The sequence below is a fragment of the Felis catus genome, chromosome C1, assembly GCF_018350175.1.
Source record: "Felis catus isolate Fca126 chromosome C1, F.catus_Fca126_mat1.0, whole genome shotgun sequence".
Lineage (NCBI taxonomy): Eukaryota > Metazoa > Chordata > Mammalia > Carnivora > Felidae > Felis > Felis catus.
In genome coordinates, this window is record NC_058375.1 from 44,094,106 (window position 1) to 44,109,594 (window position 15,489).

Consider the following 15,489-nt stretch of genomic DNA (forward strand, 5'->3'; position numbering starts at 1 on the left):
AAAAAAAAAAAAAAAAAGAATATTCATGACAGCATTATTTATAATAGCCAAAAATTAGAAGCAACGCAAATTGACAGTAGACTGGATAAATAAACTGTTAACCCCATTAACAGTAGAATGTATAAATAAAATAATACATGTATTCATACACACACACAGTAGATTAAATAGCCATGGGTAGAACAATTGCCACAAGCTGCAACACACATGAATCTCTTGGGCAAAATGTAGGGCAAAAGAAGAAAGGCACAAACAAGCACATACTATAAGATTCTATTTATATGGCATTCAAAAACAGGCAAAATGAATACATGGTGATAAAAATCAACATAGCGGTTACTTTATGCGGGGGTACGGCTGGGTGGGGGCATGAAAGAGCCTTCCGGGCCCTGGAAATGTTTTGAGTCTTGATCTGAGTGGTGGTTATAATTCATTAAGCAATACACTTAAGATCTGGGCAATCTACTATTTGTAAGCTATCCCACAATTAAAAAAAAAAAAAACACATTAAAAAGTTTCAGCTATCAATGTCCATCAGTGTCTCCCATTGCTTAGAAGAGAAAATCCAGATTTTTCTTCAGAGCGCTGATTCCCACTCATCAGTGGCTTCTCCCCTTCCCCTACTAGACCATAAGCTCCACAAGGTCAGGACCATGGCTGCACAAGCCTGTGACTGCACTCTTCGTGGCTGTAACCCCAACTCCTAGCACAGTCCCTGGCAAAGAGCAGAAGCCCAATCAATACATATTTAAAGTAAATTAATGGATGAGTAGTGGTTTTATCTTATTCCAATAGTAACACTTCCGAGCTCCCTCTCCAGCCTCCCCCCAGAGGTTTCTGGAACCTTCCCAGCTCTCTCCAGCCCTGCAGAGCGCCTCACTCTTGCCCAACAGGTGGTGTTCCTATACCCTCTCCAGCCTTTCTGGAATGTCCTTTCCCCTTTCTTGTCCCACAAACTCCTGCCTATCCTCCAGATCCTTCTAAACTCACCCACAACTCCCTCCTTCAGGCTCTTACAACTTGAACACAGCGCACGAATCACTATGTCTTTATTTCTATGGCTCTGCAACTTCCTGACTTCCAGACCTTAGACAAATCAGCTAACTCTCTGGGTCGGTTATTCAGTTTGCACACTCCCCTAAGACCGGTTCTTTTCCCTCAGTGTGCCCAGAAGCCTGACCTCTGTGGACTATATCGCCTAAAAAATCTTGCCTACTGATTCCCTGCGGATTCAATCACTGGGAAGCACCAGCAGGAGCGAGAGGAAAGGCTGTTAATTTCTCTCCTCCTACCCCCATTCTCTACGGCCATGGGTCCCATCAGGTGCCCCCTCTTTCACAACCCTAGCTTCACCAGGTGCTCCTGACAACCTTCTCACTTCTTTTCCCTTCAGATCTATAGGTGGTTAAGGCTCCTCCCTGTTGCTAACCTTGGGGCACCCTGCCATCCCTTGTAGGTTTCCTTAACCCTTTCCACACCTGGGTAAATAGTCCCTTTCTTCAACTCTGCAAGAAACCCTTCAGTTGCCATCTGTTTCCTACTGGGACCCTGTCTCCCATACTCCCTAACCCTCAATTTGTTCATTTGCAAAGAGGGAGGTGACTATGATGATTAACTGAGATGGTGTATTTGCCGTGCTAAGTACAATGCTGGCCATAGTATAATTGCTCAAAGAACATAAACTACCTTTAGAGTTATGATTTTGCTCCAATGCTGGGCCATGAGTTTTCTGCTTCATTTAGTGGAGGCTCAATAAGTAGTATTGAATGAATGAAAATATAAATGAATGAATGACTAGATGAGCAGTGACACAGAGAAAGACAAGAGCCGCTGTATTACTTATAGAATCTTCATGTTTAGCTGAAGAACTTTCTCAAGATAGTGAGCTCCCTATGTCTGGAGGTGTACAAGCTCTGAAGGTAGAGGTAATCAGCTGATGGTGATGTTGAAACACAGTTCAGCAAAGCAGGTGGCGTGGAGCAGAGGAAGTTGGTTAGGCTTTCTGCGACCTTTTTAGCTCCAAGAGTCTGGAGCTGGGAGCCATAGGAAAAGAAATCAGAAAATCCCTTGGCTCAGATTTTAAAGAAAGAACAAGGGCAGATCTACACATGAACTCACAATATTTTGGTTCAGCTTTAAATTCCACCCAGCTCGACAGCCTCATTGACAGAGGAGCAAATAAAGCCCAGAAAGGGGAAGAGACTGGTCCAGAGTCACATAGGCAGGTTAGAACCCACCTGTCCTAACTCCTAGTCTGGTTTGGCCTCCACATGAGTCAGGCCTCAGAAGAAAATATATTTAAATTTTTTTTTTTAACATTTATTTATTTTTGAGACAGAGAGAGATAGAGAATGAACAGGGGAGGGGCAGAGAGAGAGGGAGACACAGAATCTGAAACAGGCTCCAGGCTCTGAGCTGTCAGCACAGAGCCCGACGCGGGGCTCGAACTCACGGACCGCGAGATCATGACCTGGGCCGAAGTCGGACGCTTAACCAACCAAGCCACCCAGGCGCCCCTAACTTTTTTTTTTAAAGAAAATATTTTCCTCTTACAACTTCTACAAAATGACTTTTCTCCATACCTTTGAAGAATCAGATGCATGTCATAGCAGTGAATTGGTGGGCTGGCAAGGAACTAGGCTTGAGTTAGGGAGGGGGCATCATCTGAGATCATCATCAGACAAGATATGGGGTCGGAGTGGAGACAGGAGCATGTTCTCACCTCTTGGGAACTACTGGGGCAGAGGGAACAGATGTGGTTAGTGTGGCCCAGAGCAGAACAGGGGCCCCTGGGAACAGCTACAAGAGGCAGCTCTCAGAACTTTCCAGCAGAGTGATCCATAAGGGGAGTGAGCTCCTCAGTCTCTATGGGGCATAGCATGGGCTGCCTGGTCACTAACCACCAATTTTGGCAAAGGGCTTCCTGCCCAGGTCAGGGAGAGGAAGTAGGAATCTCTGAGGTTCTTCCCCAAGCCACAAGAGTTCAGGACCTTAAGAATGGTAAAAAGTAAAATTCGTCTGGTTGAACATCACCGACAGGACACTGGAGGCATCTTTACAACAGCCAAGATTTATCCGGAATCTTCTCACCTGGACTCTTCCCATGGCCTTCTACTGCTCTCCCTTTCCCCTCCCCTACTCCACAGAAGCCAGGGTAGTGTTAATAGGGAGTTACCAGATCACTGTCCTCTTAAGGACCTATGGGGTGGCCCTTCACACTGAGAATAAAGTCCCTTGGTTCACAGGCCCTTCTGGAATGGCCTTTGCCTGCTCTCTGACCACTGTCCTGTGATTCTTCTTCACTCAGCACTCTCCACTACGCTGGTCTTCTTCAGGCTAAGCTCATTTCTGCCTCAAGGCTTCTCATTTGCTATTCCGCTGTCTGGAATGTTCTTCTTTCAAATCATAGCACACCTCGTAGATGCTGAGGGGGTGCCACCCAGGTTCCCATTTGGGGCTGAGGGGCTCCATCCCCCATCTGCTCTCACTTGAGACTCTGTTGGAATGCCTCCTCTGAAGACAGCTGGCTTGGCCAGTCTTGTCCCTTCCTGTGGGTAGCTACCCATCGGCTGGCCAGCGTGCGGGTACAAAGGCCAGACCCATGGCCTGGAACTGGGACAACTTGGAAAGGTTCTCCTTGCTCCTTGATGCATGGGGGTCAGCTGAGGCCTTTGTTGTGACTTCAGCGTAGCCCAACTCCTTCCGTCACTCTGCGATACTTCCCTCACCCACCCACAGGTGCCCGCAGGTGCAGGGTCCAAGGGCAAGCCCCCAGAAGGTTCCTACATGTAGCTCTGCATCTTAGCGTGTGCTTCTGGGGGTCTGACTGAGCCAGCCTGGCGGGCACCTCTTCATCATTTGAGCCTCAGCTCAGACGTTATCCTCCTTGGCCTCCTCCTTGGTCACCGTGTGTGTGATGTCGCCTGATCTCTCTGTCGCCTTACCCTAGTCTGTATTTATCACCTTTAGAAACTACCTCTTATGTTTGTTTATTTCATTCCTCCTCAGCTGTCTCTCTCCCAGACTAGAAAATCAGTTTCACAAGAGCTGCTGTCTTCTCCTCACTGTGCCCCAGGGCCAATGCCAGTGCCTGGGGCAAAGTTGGTGCTCACCAAATATTTGTGGACCACCCGAATGTGGACGAAGAAGCGAGCAGGTGAAGAAGGGGTGAACAGCGACTGCATGAGTGATGCCTGCCTTTCCTGCTCTCCACACCCTGCCCCACCCCCATAGCCCCTGAGCCAGGCTGCTGCTGGGGCCCCTCCCCCTTGTGACCCCGGCTGAGCCGGGGCCTCCTGGGAGGATGGAGCCTGCAGCCGCCTTGGCTGCCTGCCCTGTATTGATCAAAGCTGGGAGGCCTGCTGGCTGAGGTCTGTCCCAGCCCATGGGGGCGGGGGAGTAGAAGGGGGATTCTGGCTGAGATTCAGGCAGGGCTTGCCTGGGGCAGAGTAGTGCCGGCTAAAGATCCATCTGCTTTTGGAGCTGACAGCACCCCTTCCCCACAGCTCTCTGGGGAGGTCAGACCAGCCAGCCCCAGGAGGATGGCTGGGCAGGAGGGTATGGGGACAGAGGCTGGACTGCAGCTGGGTTTGGGCTCCTGGCCTCTTGCAAAGCCCTGCATTTGGTGCACATCACTGTTTATGGAGATCCCACTAGGCTCCCTCTCTTGGGGCTGTGGAGTAGACAAATGCCTCTTTATACAGGCCTGCCGAGCACCCCTCTGTGCACAGCACGGTGCAGGACCCCCGGATGAGGTTTTCAGTGAGCTTGGGTTCTGGAAGCAGTCCTCACAGCGCACCGTGATCCAGGGCACAGCAAAGGAAATGGTGAGGGGACATGCCCAGGAAAAGGCCTAAGGATGCTCCCTCCCATCAGAGTCCTGACTCAAGAATGAATAATCAGGGTAATTCCTATTTGGCCAAAAAAGGACCTTGGTCCAGGAGGGAGAAGTAACTCACCCAAGGTCACATGGCTACTGGCAGTTAAGCTGGGGCTGGAGCCCAGTCTCGTATCCTGCAGGTGGACTCAGAGAGTAGGATGTTCTGGCATCCGCAGCACTCTGCATGCATGTACTGAGCACCGCCTCTGGGCCAGGCCCGGTGGTGGGTGCTAGAGATGATACGGGGATGTGGGACACCCACCCCGACCTCAGGAGCTCACAGCCCAGGAGAGAAATGCACGCACGCCTGTGCACACACATACACACACAACAGTAATCCACACTGGTCCGGGGATGGAGATACAAAGAGCTGGGCAACCGCAGGGCAGAGGAAGTAACTGCATCGGAGCCAAGCTGGGAAGACCTTAGGGAGGAAGTGCTCCCTGAACTGTGTCTTAGATGGGTGATTTTGAAAAAGCAGGGACCTGGGGAAGAGGCAGAGCAGTCCAGGCACGGGCACAGCATGAGGAAAGACACTGTCTTCTGTTGCCTCTTCCAGGCCTCCGGAATCCGGCCTCCCTGTCCTTCTGCCCACAAACCACCCCACTGCCAGAGTGAGTGCTCTGAAACCTGATTGGGATCATGCTGCTCTCCAGCTCAAAGCCTATCAGTGGCTCCCCATTGCCCTCTGAATAATGTCCTGTCATTATTGAATGTCATATTGAATGTCCTGTCATTATTGACCTCTAGCTTGAATGCTAGAGGTCACTTTAGGCATTCTGTGTCCACCCACTCCCATTTTACAGAGAAGAAAACTGAGGCCCAGAGAAGGTCATACAATGAGTCAGAGGCCACTTTAGAACTGAAATAGTGGCCTTCTGAACCCTGGCCAGGGCTCTATTTCCTGACACTCTAGCCTCTGGCCTCCCCCGAATGCCCAGCTGATATTTAAGGAGCACTCTCCTCTCTGGCTAAAGTCTCCAAATATCAAAGCTGGGAGGGACCCTCCTTTCACAGATGAGCAAGCCAAGGTCAGGAAGGCAAGCCAGCTTTGCAGTTACTAAAATACTTGCACACTGGGGCTCCCGGGTGGCTCAGTCGGTTGAGTGGCCCACTTCGGCTCCGGTCACCATCTCACGGTCAGTGGGTTTGAGTCCTGCACTGGGCTCTGTGCTGACATTCTGTGTCTGCTTCTCCCCCGCTCATGCGCGTGCTCTCGCTCTCTCTCTCTCAAAAATAAACATTAAAAAAACCAAGAATAGAATAGAATAGAATAGAATAGAATAGAATAGAATAGAATAGAATAGAATAGAATAGAATAAAACACTTGCACAAAGGTTCTTGTTCAACTCTCACAACTCTGGGAAGTAGACAGGGTAAAAGTTATCATGCCCATTTGATAGATGAGGAAACTGAGGTCCAAAGAGCAGTGACAGCTCAGGGTCACCTGGTGGCTCCGTTTATTCCTTCTTCTTCATATATACGCTATGCTTTTGCTCTGTGGCAGACCCAGCGCTGGGGACAAGCAGGGGACAAGACCATCCCGTGCACAGGGTGCTCCCTGTCTACTTGGCGATTCTGACAAGCGGCAGCTGCAGCGTCCCGCAGCGAACACCAGCACAGGAACCCCAGGGGCTGGGAGGCCCGTGGCCAGACTTTGCGGGGTGGTATTTCAGGGGAGTTCAGGGTGGGAGCTGGGGAGAGAGGGAGTTCCAGGCAGGGCCTTGGCCAGCCTCATGCTTCCTGCCTGGCCTCCTTACCGGAGCTCCTTCCTGGAGGATTTAAGACTATGTTGAGCAGTTGTTTTAAATTTCCGGGCAGGGGGCTGCGAAGGAGGGGGTGTGCGCGCAGGCCGTCTGGGGTGTGGGCTGCTATTTACCAGGGCCCTTTGTGGGATGCAGCTCTCTGGGCTGGAGGCTCCCACAATTGCTTCCAGCTGGGCTGTCAGCCAGCCGGAGGAGTGGGGGGTAGCTTGGAATGGTGGGGGGAGCAAGAGAGTAGGTCAGGGGCATGAGGGGTCCCTTCCAGCCCAGTATCCCCTCGGCCTCCTTGTGCGGCTGCTCTTGTTGGGGTATCAGGCCCGGCTGAGCATCCTTGAACGCAAATGTGTCTATAAACTGGGAATCCATCCGGCCTGGACATTTCTGAGCTTTATGGCCTTTATGCACTTAATCTTTCATTTCCTCTCCCCTGCTTCATCTCCCCGCTCACTTCCCCTCTTTCCCCAAGAGGAATTGCTTGGCTCCCCCTCCCCCACGGCCTGTTGAGGCTCCCTGGCCCTTTTGTCAGAAGCTACCTGTGTCTACAGCTGTTCAGGCTCCCTTGGTCTCTGTCTGGGTCCACCGTTCACTCCCTTTGCAACAACAGTAGTGACGACACAGGCCTGGCATAAACCCCTCTCCTGTGGCTCCCCAGCGCCCGTGGGGAAAACTCCTTAGCCAGGCAGCCGACACCCTGCAGCCTCCTCTCTCTGCTCCCCTCAAGTCTACCTGAGCTCTCTCCCTTGCTCATGTGGGGCCCTCACCCAGAATATCCACCATCTGTCTTTCCCCAGTGAGCTCAGGCGTCACTCCCAGGGCGGGTTGGGGCCTGTCCTCGGTGAGCCTGCAGCCTTATTTTCTGTAAAAGGAGAACACCATTTTGGTCTCGTTTGTCTTACAAGCTTATTGATAGATGAAGAGGGGAAACAGCTTTGGAGGTTGTCCAGGACTGTATCAGTTTGAGGGGAGGGAGGCTAGATCCATTTGGGGGATCCTACTTTCATGGAAACATATTACTTTGACCTCAAGAAGTCATTTTGTGCTCCTTCTTGATGGAATCCTAGAACCGGATTCTGGAAGGGTGGCTGGTCTGTGGTATCCCAGCACCTGGCCAGGGTCTGGCTCAGGAACCCTCTCATATGAGAGGTTCTCCAGGTCTTTCCCTTCATTTTATACCAGGGAGACCAAGGCCCAGAGAAGGAAAGAAACACACCCAAGGTCACACAGGAAATCAGGGCAGAGTTGGGAGCAGTTTCTTTAAAACTTACTAAGGCGGAACCTGGGGGCTCAGTCAGTTAAGGGTCCAACTTTGGCTCAGGTCATGATCTCACAATTCCGTTCGAGAGTTGGAGCCCCGCGTTGGGCTCTGTGCTGACAGCTTGAAGTCTGCTTTGGATTCTGTGTCTCCCTCTCTCTTTGCCCGTCCAGGGCTCATGCTCTCTCTCTCTCTCTCTCCACCCTGCCCCCCGCCCCCACCTCAGTTAGTGAAAAGAGCCCCTAGCCGGGAGCCAGGAGAAAAATAGGTTTTAGCCTCAAGTTAGCCCCTACCCCAATCTCAAACAAGTCCTGTGAGTGCAGTCCTCTTAGAACCTCTCCGGCACCCTCCCCCACCAGGTTTCCTTCCTGCCAATTCTGATGGTGGGGGTTGGGACTCTCCTCTGCGGCCCCTCCCTCCCTCTCCTCCCGCACAAAGCTCTGGCAGAGCTGGGCCAGGCCTGGGGGGGAAGGTGGCAGGTCCCAGCTGCGAGCCCTGGTGGATCCCACACTCAGAGAATGAGCTTGCACAGAACAAAGAATGTCAAATGTCCCTTTTGTACTGGGGGTGGGGTGGGAACAGAGCCCTGAGTCGGCCAGGGAAGAATGGAGCAGGATGGGTATGTAAGGGCCAGGATGGTAGGATGGAGTGAGGGTGTGCTCTCTGGGGATCCGAGAGGGTAAAAGGTCAGACACGAGTCTCTAGTCTGCCCTCCCAGGCCCAAGAGTGCTTTGGCATCGTGGGGGCAGGGTAGGGGGGAGCCACTTGCCTGGTCCCACAGCTGATGGTCACTAGGCTTTCTCATTGCATTTCTTTCCACCCCTTGAGCACCAGCTGTGGAGCCGTCTAAGGGGCCCAATCTTCAGCAAAACCCCATGTGGATGGCCTGATCACTCCCATTTCACAGCAGTGAGAAGTGACTTGTGTCTAGCTACTCAACTAGGGACAGGCAGAACCAGAATTTGAAATCAAGTCTAGCTACAAGCCAAGGCACTTATCACTTTTCCCTCGAGGGCAAAGGTCACTCCTGGCCAGATTTTAACTGGACAAAAGGATCTTCAGAAAGGTGAAGTGACTTGCCTCGGGCTACCTGCCCTCTTTGGGACAGGGACTAGCTAGGCCAGCCCTCCCACCTGCCCTGACTGGCTTCAGCCCTGAATGACTGAGAGCCTTAGGACCAAGGAGATGCTCTTCTTCCTCCCGGGTCAGTTTAAGCTCCCGGTTGTCAACTAGGAGCCACCTAGGAGCCTGGAGACTGGCTCCTTATCAGTTGTGTGGTGGCAGTCAGAACATCTATGCTCTTGGAGACTGAGTTTGCTCCCCTATAAATAGGTTCTGCCTTGTAGGGTGACTGGGGGGAGGTCTAGGAGACAAGACAGGCAAAGGTGAGTAGCACTGACCAGGTCTCCGGGCAGGTGAATTGTCCTCTTCCCTCCTTTCTTCTTCCCTGCCTCCCTCCTCTTCTTGGCTCTTTGGTCTTGAGGTCAGATCAGGCCTGATTGATAGGCCTGGGAAGCTAGTTCAGCAGGGGCTGGGAGAGACAGAGAGCAGGAGAAGGAAGGAAGCAGGAGAGGGGACAGAGAAGAGCCCAGAAGGAGGCAGAGTGAGAGAGCCTGATGTATCTTCAGATTCCTGTCCAGAGGCAGGAATTCATTTCTGGAGGCTCACAGCACTGTCGTCTCATCCTCTAGAACCCTGGATTACCTATCCGAGAAGGAACCATCCCCTGTTCCTTACACCAAATCATTCAGATGAGACCAGAAGTGGGCCTGGGGAAGGCCCTGTCCTAGCACTGGAAGAGCCTGCTGGGACATCCCCATCTTGTGAACCCGCTGGTTGAGAGGGGGCCGGAACAGGGGTGGTGGTATAGCTTTGTCCTGAAGCCAGCGAGCACCACGCGGTTCTCCCTCAAGCTGTTTCCTTGGGGGTGGCCCTGGGGGTCTGGAGGAGATTATGGGAGCTCTAAGGCTGAACAAAGTCCCCCATGTTGGTGTGTCCTTGGACCCAGGTCTCCTGGGGTCTGTTCCACCTACACTCACATGTCCCCACCTTGCACTTAGGGTGAACACTTAACACTCAAGGGAGTGGGGGACTGACTGCAGGTTGTCTCTGGCGGGCTGGACGGATTCCTCGCAGAAGATGCTCAGGCCCTTTAAAAAGAAATAAATAAATAAATCGAAGGCCAGATTTAAAGTCTTGCCTGAATGCTCCCAGCCCAGCTTCTCCCTCCCTCCTCCCCCTGGAGCTCTGCAGCCCCCACTGCCTGAGCCCCTCCAGGGTTGTTCACCCTTCCAGTTGAGTGAGAAGAGGGGGCAGGAATCGTGTGTTTTTGAGGGCCTCCTATGCGCCGGGTGCTGTGCTGTGCGCCTTACCTTTCTGGCTTCAGACTTCTCCAGCCTTACGAGGTTACAGCAGGCGGTGTGGTCCCCACTTGTCCGGAGCCTGGCAGGAGAGAAAGGTTGGGCTGAGAGAGGGTGGGAAACTTGTCAGAGGCTGCAGAGAGGCAGAACCAGGGCTTGTCCTCAGGTCTTCCAAGCTTGGCTCAGAGTTCTCTCCTGTGCCACCCGTGCCCAGCATCTCCAGGATCCAAGTGCCGGGGCAGGCTGAAATGGGCAGCCATCAGAGCTGGAAGGGGGCTCAGAGACCATATCACGTGGCCTTTCTCATATGGATGGAGACTGTGACCCAGAGGAGGCAATGGGCTTACTCAGGGTTCCACAGCAAGTCATTCGGGGCGCATGCAAGGTGCTGGAGGCTAAAACACGGTGAACAGAAAGACAAGATGCTGGTCTCATGGAGCTCTTACTGCTGGAAGAGACTAGCAGTGCACTTGGGGTTCTGATAAGGGAAGTTTGGTAGCCTCCCATTTCACAGAGCAGCCCCTAAGCCAGAAGGCTTCCTGGAAGAGGTGATTTCTGAGAATTGAATGGTCGCTGGTGACAGGCAGACAAGAAATGGTGGGGCAAGAATGCTCCAAGCGTGGGAGCTTTCTCCAGTCTCCATGCCTCACGGAACCACTGGGGAATTTTAAGAGATGAAGTATGCTCTGGCTTAGAGTTGCCAGCTAAAATACAAGATGCCCAGTGATCGAAAGTTTCAGATAAACAACAAAAAATTGTTTAGCATAAGTATGTCCCATGCAGCATTTAGGATATACTTATACTAAAAAAAAAAAAATTATTTGTCTGAAATTCCAATTTATTTATTTGTTTTTATTTCTTTTAAGTTTATTTATTTTGAAAGAGAGAGAGAGCACATGAGCAGGGGAGGGGCAGAGAGAGAGAGAGAATCCCAAGCAGGTCTCTCCCTATCCACCCTCCTATCAGTGCAGAGCCCCATTTGGGGCTCGAACTCAAGAAACTAAGATCATGACTGAAATCAAGAGATGGATGCTTAACCGACTGAGCCACCTAGGTGCCCCTATTTATTTATTTATTTATTTGTTCGTTTGTTTGTTTGTTTAGAGAGCATAAACTAAAGAGAGGGGTAGGGGGAGAGAGAATCTTAAGCAGGCTCCACACTCAGTGCGGAGTCTGGTACGGGGCTCAATTTCATGCCTCTGGGATCACGGCCTGAGCTGAAATCAAGAGTTGGATTCTCAGCTGACTGAGCCACCCAGGTGCCCCTGAAATTCAAATTTAACTGAGAGTCCTGTATTTTTATTTGCCACATCTGGAAACTTACTCTGGTTGCCATGGGGAGATTGGGTTGGAGGGTCTGAGGCTGGAGGCCAGAGGCAGCAGGGAGAGGGCGGAGACACGGGAGACTGAGTCTGAATGGAGTAAGAGGGAAAAGGAAGAGGCAAGGCTAGCAGCCTGCCATCTAGGCGATCAGGTTGGGGCATGGAGGTGGTACTCCCAGGGAGGATGGTGAGTCAGGGGGCATGGAGCGTTTAGTTATGGACGTTAGGGCTGACATTCCCCAGGGCCCTCCAAGTGGAAGTGTTCAGGTGACAGTTGGGGACAGGGTGAGAAGCATAGTGGCTGAAGTGTCATTGGCACAGTGGGGGAAAGGAGATTCCAGTTGAGAGGACAGCAGGGGCTGATGTGGCGGTGGCCCCCCTTGTGCACCCCCATCACGTGCCTCAGCTGTAATTGCTGGCTCAGGGAGGGGCTTGGGGGCCGATGCCCCGTTGCAGCTGGTTCTGGTCCCTGGTAGTACCACCCCAGGTCTACCTCTGCTAGTCTCCAAGGACTGGAATTTGACTTTATCTTCCCAAAGGTCACCTTGCCCACAGCCCTACCCTGGGGATGGACATTCCTCACATTCCCGTGGCCCTCGCCGGAGGTGGTGGGTCCAGGTTTCCAACCATCCTCCGCTCCTCTTGGCAGGCCTTACCGAAGGCCTACTGTGCATCCCTGGGGTCTGGACCCGGGAGTCTGACCAATCTGTATTCCGACTCTGCCTCCCACCAGCTGGGTGATCTCTGGGCCAGTTACCTCCCCCTCCTGAGCCACACTGTCCTCACCTGCAAATTGGGGATCATTCAGACAGGAGTGTTGCGTGGTCATGTCTTTAAAAGCCCCTGCCTCAGCACTTGGCATTCAGTAGGTGCTCTGTAATGGCAGTTCCCCCTTCGTCTCCTCTGAGCCTCAGTTTCTTCATTTTGAAAGAATAATATAATCTTCCATGACAAGCCAGGGACTGGGCATGTGTGGGCTGTGATGGCCCACGAGGTAGCTGTGCGGGAGGCCTCAGAACGCTATACTTCCCAGGGCCAGCAGAGGCTGGAAGCAGAGGCTGAGATGACCTTAGCCAGGCAGGGAGCAGGCAGATGAATGAATGGCTACAGTCTCCTTGATACGGCTGCTGGGAACCAGAGGGCCTGGTGGGAAAGGCCGGTAGAAACAGAGGCAGGGGAGTCCACAAATCTGGGCAGCTGGTCCTCGGCTCCGACTCTGTTATCTAGGGTTCTCCTCTGCCTTCCTCCAGTCCCACCCCTGCTCCAACGTGTGGTGTAAATGGGGCCAAGAGGACATGCCACCTGGAGCCCAAGTTTATCATTCTAGATCATGCTCCAGGTGCCTGGCGTCTGGAGTTCCCTGCCCAAAGGGCTCTAAGCCCAGGACCTGCGTCTATCCTCCCACCAGACTGCTGCAACCTTAGGCCTGAGGGCTGGACAAGGAAGCTGTTTGGGGGGCAACTGTGCCTGGGAGCTTGGACAGGGGGCCTGAGTCCACATGTCTGCACACAAAGACTTTAACAATAGATGGGAAGCAGGGTGGGGAAGAGAAGGACAAACTGGCAAGAGGACTGCCATTTGGTTTTTCTTTCTTTTTTTTTTTTTTTTAATGTTTATTTATTTTTGAGAGAGAGAGAGAAAGAGAAAGAGAGAGTGCACGCCAGGGAGGGCAGACAGAAGATCCAAAGCCGGCTCTGTGTTGCCAGCAGAGAGCCCGATGTGGGGCTCTAACTCACAAATCGTGAGACCACCTGAGCCAAAGTCAGGCGCTTACCGACTGAGCCATCCAGGCACCCAAGGGGACTGCCATTTGAACTCTTGCCTCAGGCTGCAAATGTGAGGGGCGGGCCACGCTGTGGAGGGGCCAGTGCCAGAGGAGTCCCAGGGTGGTGGTTGGAGGCTTTGACCCAATGACAGGTCAGTTTTACCTACAGATTCCCAGACCCACCCATGGAAATTCATATTCTTGAATTTTGGAGAAGATTCTAGAATTTGCATGTTTAATAAAGATGGCCAGAGACCATGCAGGAGCTTTGTGCCCTTCTTAACAATAACCCTTCAAGATAGATAGCTGGGAGGAAACTGAGGCATTATAAGAAGACTTGCCTAAGACCTCCTGCCTGGCAATGGACAGAGAGCTGGGATGAGTCAGTACAATATGATATCTCCTTGTACTCTCCTGCCCCTCCCTCACCCCAAACAACCCTCCCAAACCCCAAAACCTCAGAAAGTGATAACAGCACACATACAATTTGGGTCAGAAGTCCGGACAAATTCTACTTGGTTCCAGGAAAATGAAGCTTAGAATCCAATCGCAAAGCATAAATCCTCTTCTCTGGCCTGGTGAGGGGCCCCCACCCTCTGCTGATGCTGGGGCAGCTCTCAGACCCTGGCAGGATTTGTTACCATCCAGGCACTGATGTCCCCATGATGGTCTCTCCAGCCCAGGTCTCTGTCTCTCAGCTCCAAACTCAAGTGTTCTCAAGCTGGGTAGCACCTCCCCCCCCCCCCAGACCTGCCCCTCTTCTGGCCCTGCCACACTCTCAGTGCTCAAGCCAGCCACCCAAGTGCCCATGTCGGTCCTTGACTCTGCCCTTTCCAGCCACTTCCAGCCCACAGGTCACCATCCTGCCATGTCTACTTCCTTAATAGCCATGAATCTGTCCCCATCTTCCCTGACGTTGTATCTCCCCTTGTTGAAGCCTCACCGTCTCCTAAAAGGACCACGGGCCCCTCCAAGCCACTGCATATATGGCAGCTGCAGTGGTCTCTAGGAAAACAAGGGACGGGTCATGCCTCTGTTCAAAACCCTTCAGTGGCTCCTGTCTCCGTGCCCTCTGACCAAAAGCCAAGCTTTTCTACACTCTCCAGGAACACTGAGGGGCTTTGTAAGTCTCCCCGACAACCCCTCCTCACCCCCACCCCTGCTATTTTTCACCTCTGTGCCTTTGCTGCTGCTGTTCCCTCTTCCCTTGGCTAACTGCTACTTCCTAAGATTCCATCAGCATGGCCTCCGGTAGGAAGCCACCCCTGGGGCTCCCAGGCTGGGTTAGGACCCCTACTCGGCTGCCACTGCCACGGCTATCTTGAGCACTTGCCACCTGCACTCATAATAATAGCTGGTATTACTGAGTGCTGACTCCTCGTATTTTTCTTTATTGACCCATTTAACCTTCACAAGCACCCTATGAGACAGGTTCTATGATCATCTCCAGTTTCAGAAGGGTAAAAGGTTAGGTAAATTGCCCAGATCGCACTACCTGGGGATTTGCAACCAGAGTGGCTGGCTCCAAACAGCCGACCTCTCATCCTGAGATGCTGCCTCCTGCTGCACTGGGTGGACATTTGGGGTGGTAGGGGGGCAGGGGTAGGGTAGGGAGTGGGGTCCTGGAGGGCTTCTAGTATGACTTCTGACCCATCAGGATGAGCCCAGCAGCTAGCCGAGGTGGTGGCATAGGTAGGTGCCCGACGCCTGGCGCTCCTGCCCTAGTCTCAGACCGCTGCTGGGCTGTGAGGGCCCCCGGCGACCGGGGCCTCAGGCGGCCCAGCTGGGACGGGCTTGGGGCCAGATGGGCTGCACTGCTGCTGGGAGGCCAGGGCGGCCGGCCGGGGCCGCGCGTTGCCATGGGAACGAGGGGGGCGGCCGCCCCGCCCCGGTGGGCGGGGGAGCAGGTGGCGGGACGGTGCGCAGGCTGGGGGAGGGGCCGGAAGGGGCCCGCGGGGGCCAAGGCTGGAGGGGTGCGCCCTGGGCTCCTCCTCCTCCTCCTCCTCCCTGCTGCCCGGCTCCCGGGCTCCCTAGGCGACTCGGCCTGTGCCTCGCCGCTTCGATCTGGGGCTCCAGTCCAGACCTGGGCTCCCACTCCCCGTGCATCTGGGGCTTATCACTGCCTCGGTCTCTCCCTCCCAGCCTCAG

General features: G+C 53.1%; 1 long non-coding RNA gene across 2 annotated transcripts; it reads right to left on the bottom strand.

Annotated features, from left to right (window-relative positions):
• Positions 1-261: 261 nt before the first annotated feature.
• Positions 262-15,179, bottom strand: LOC109502325. 2 transcript variants are annotated; one of them, XR_006584289.1, is made up of 5 exons: positions 14,837-15,179; positions 10,267-10,336; positions 9,295-10,044; positions 1,687-2,033; positions 262-715 (listed from the first exon to the last, which is right to left on the bottom strand). It is a non-coding gene; the product is annotated as an uncharacterized LOC109502325 (long non-coding RNA). The 2 variants fall into 2 exon arrangements; XR_006584290.1 differs by lacking the exon at positions 14,837-15,179 and adding an exon at positions 13,826-14,827.
• Positions 15,180-15,489: the final 310 nt, after the last annotated feature.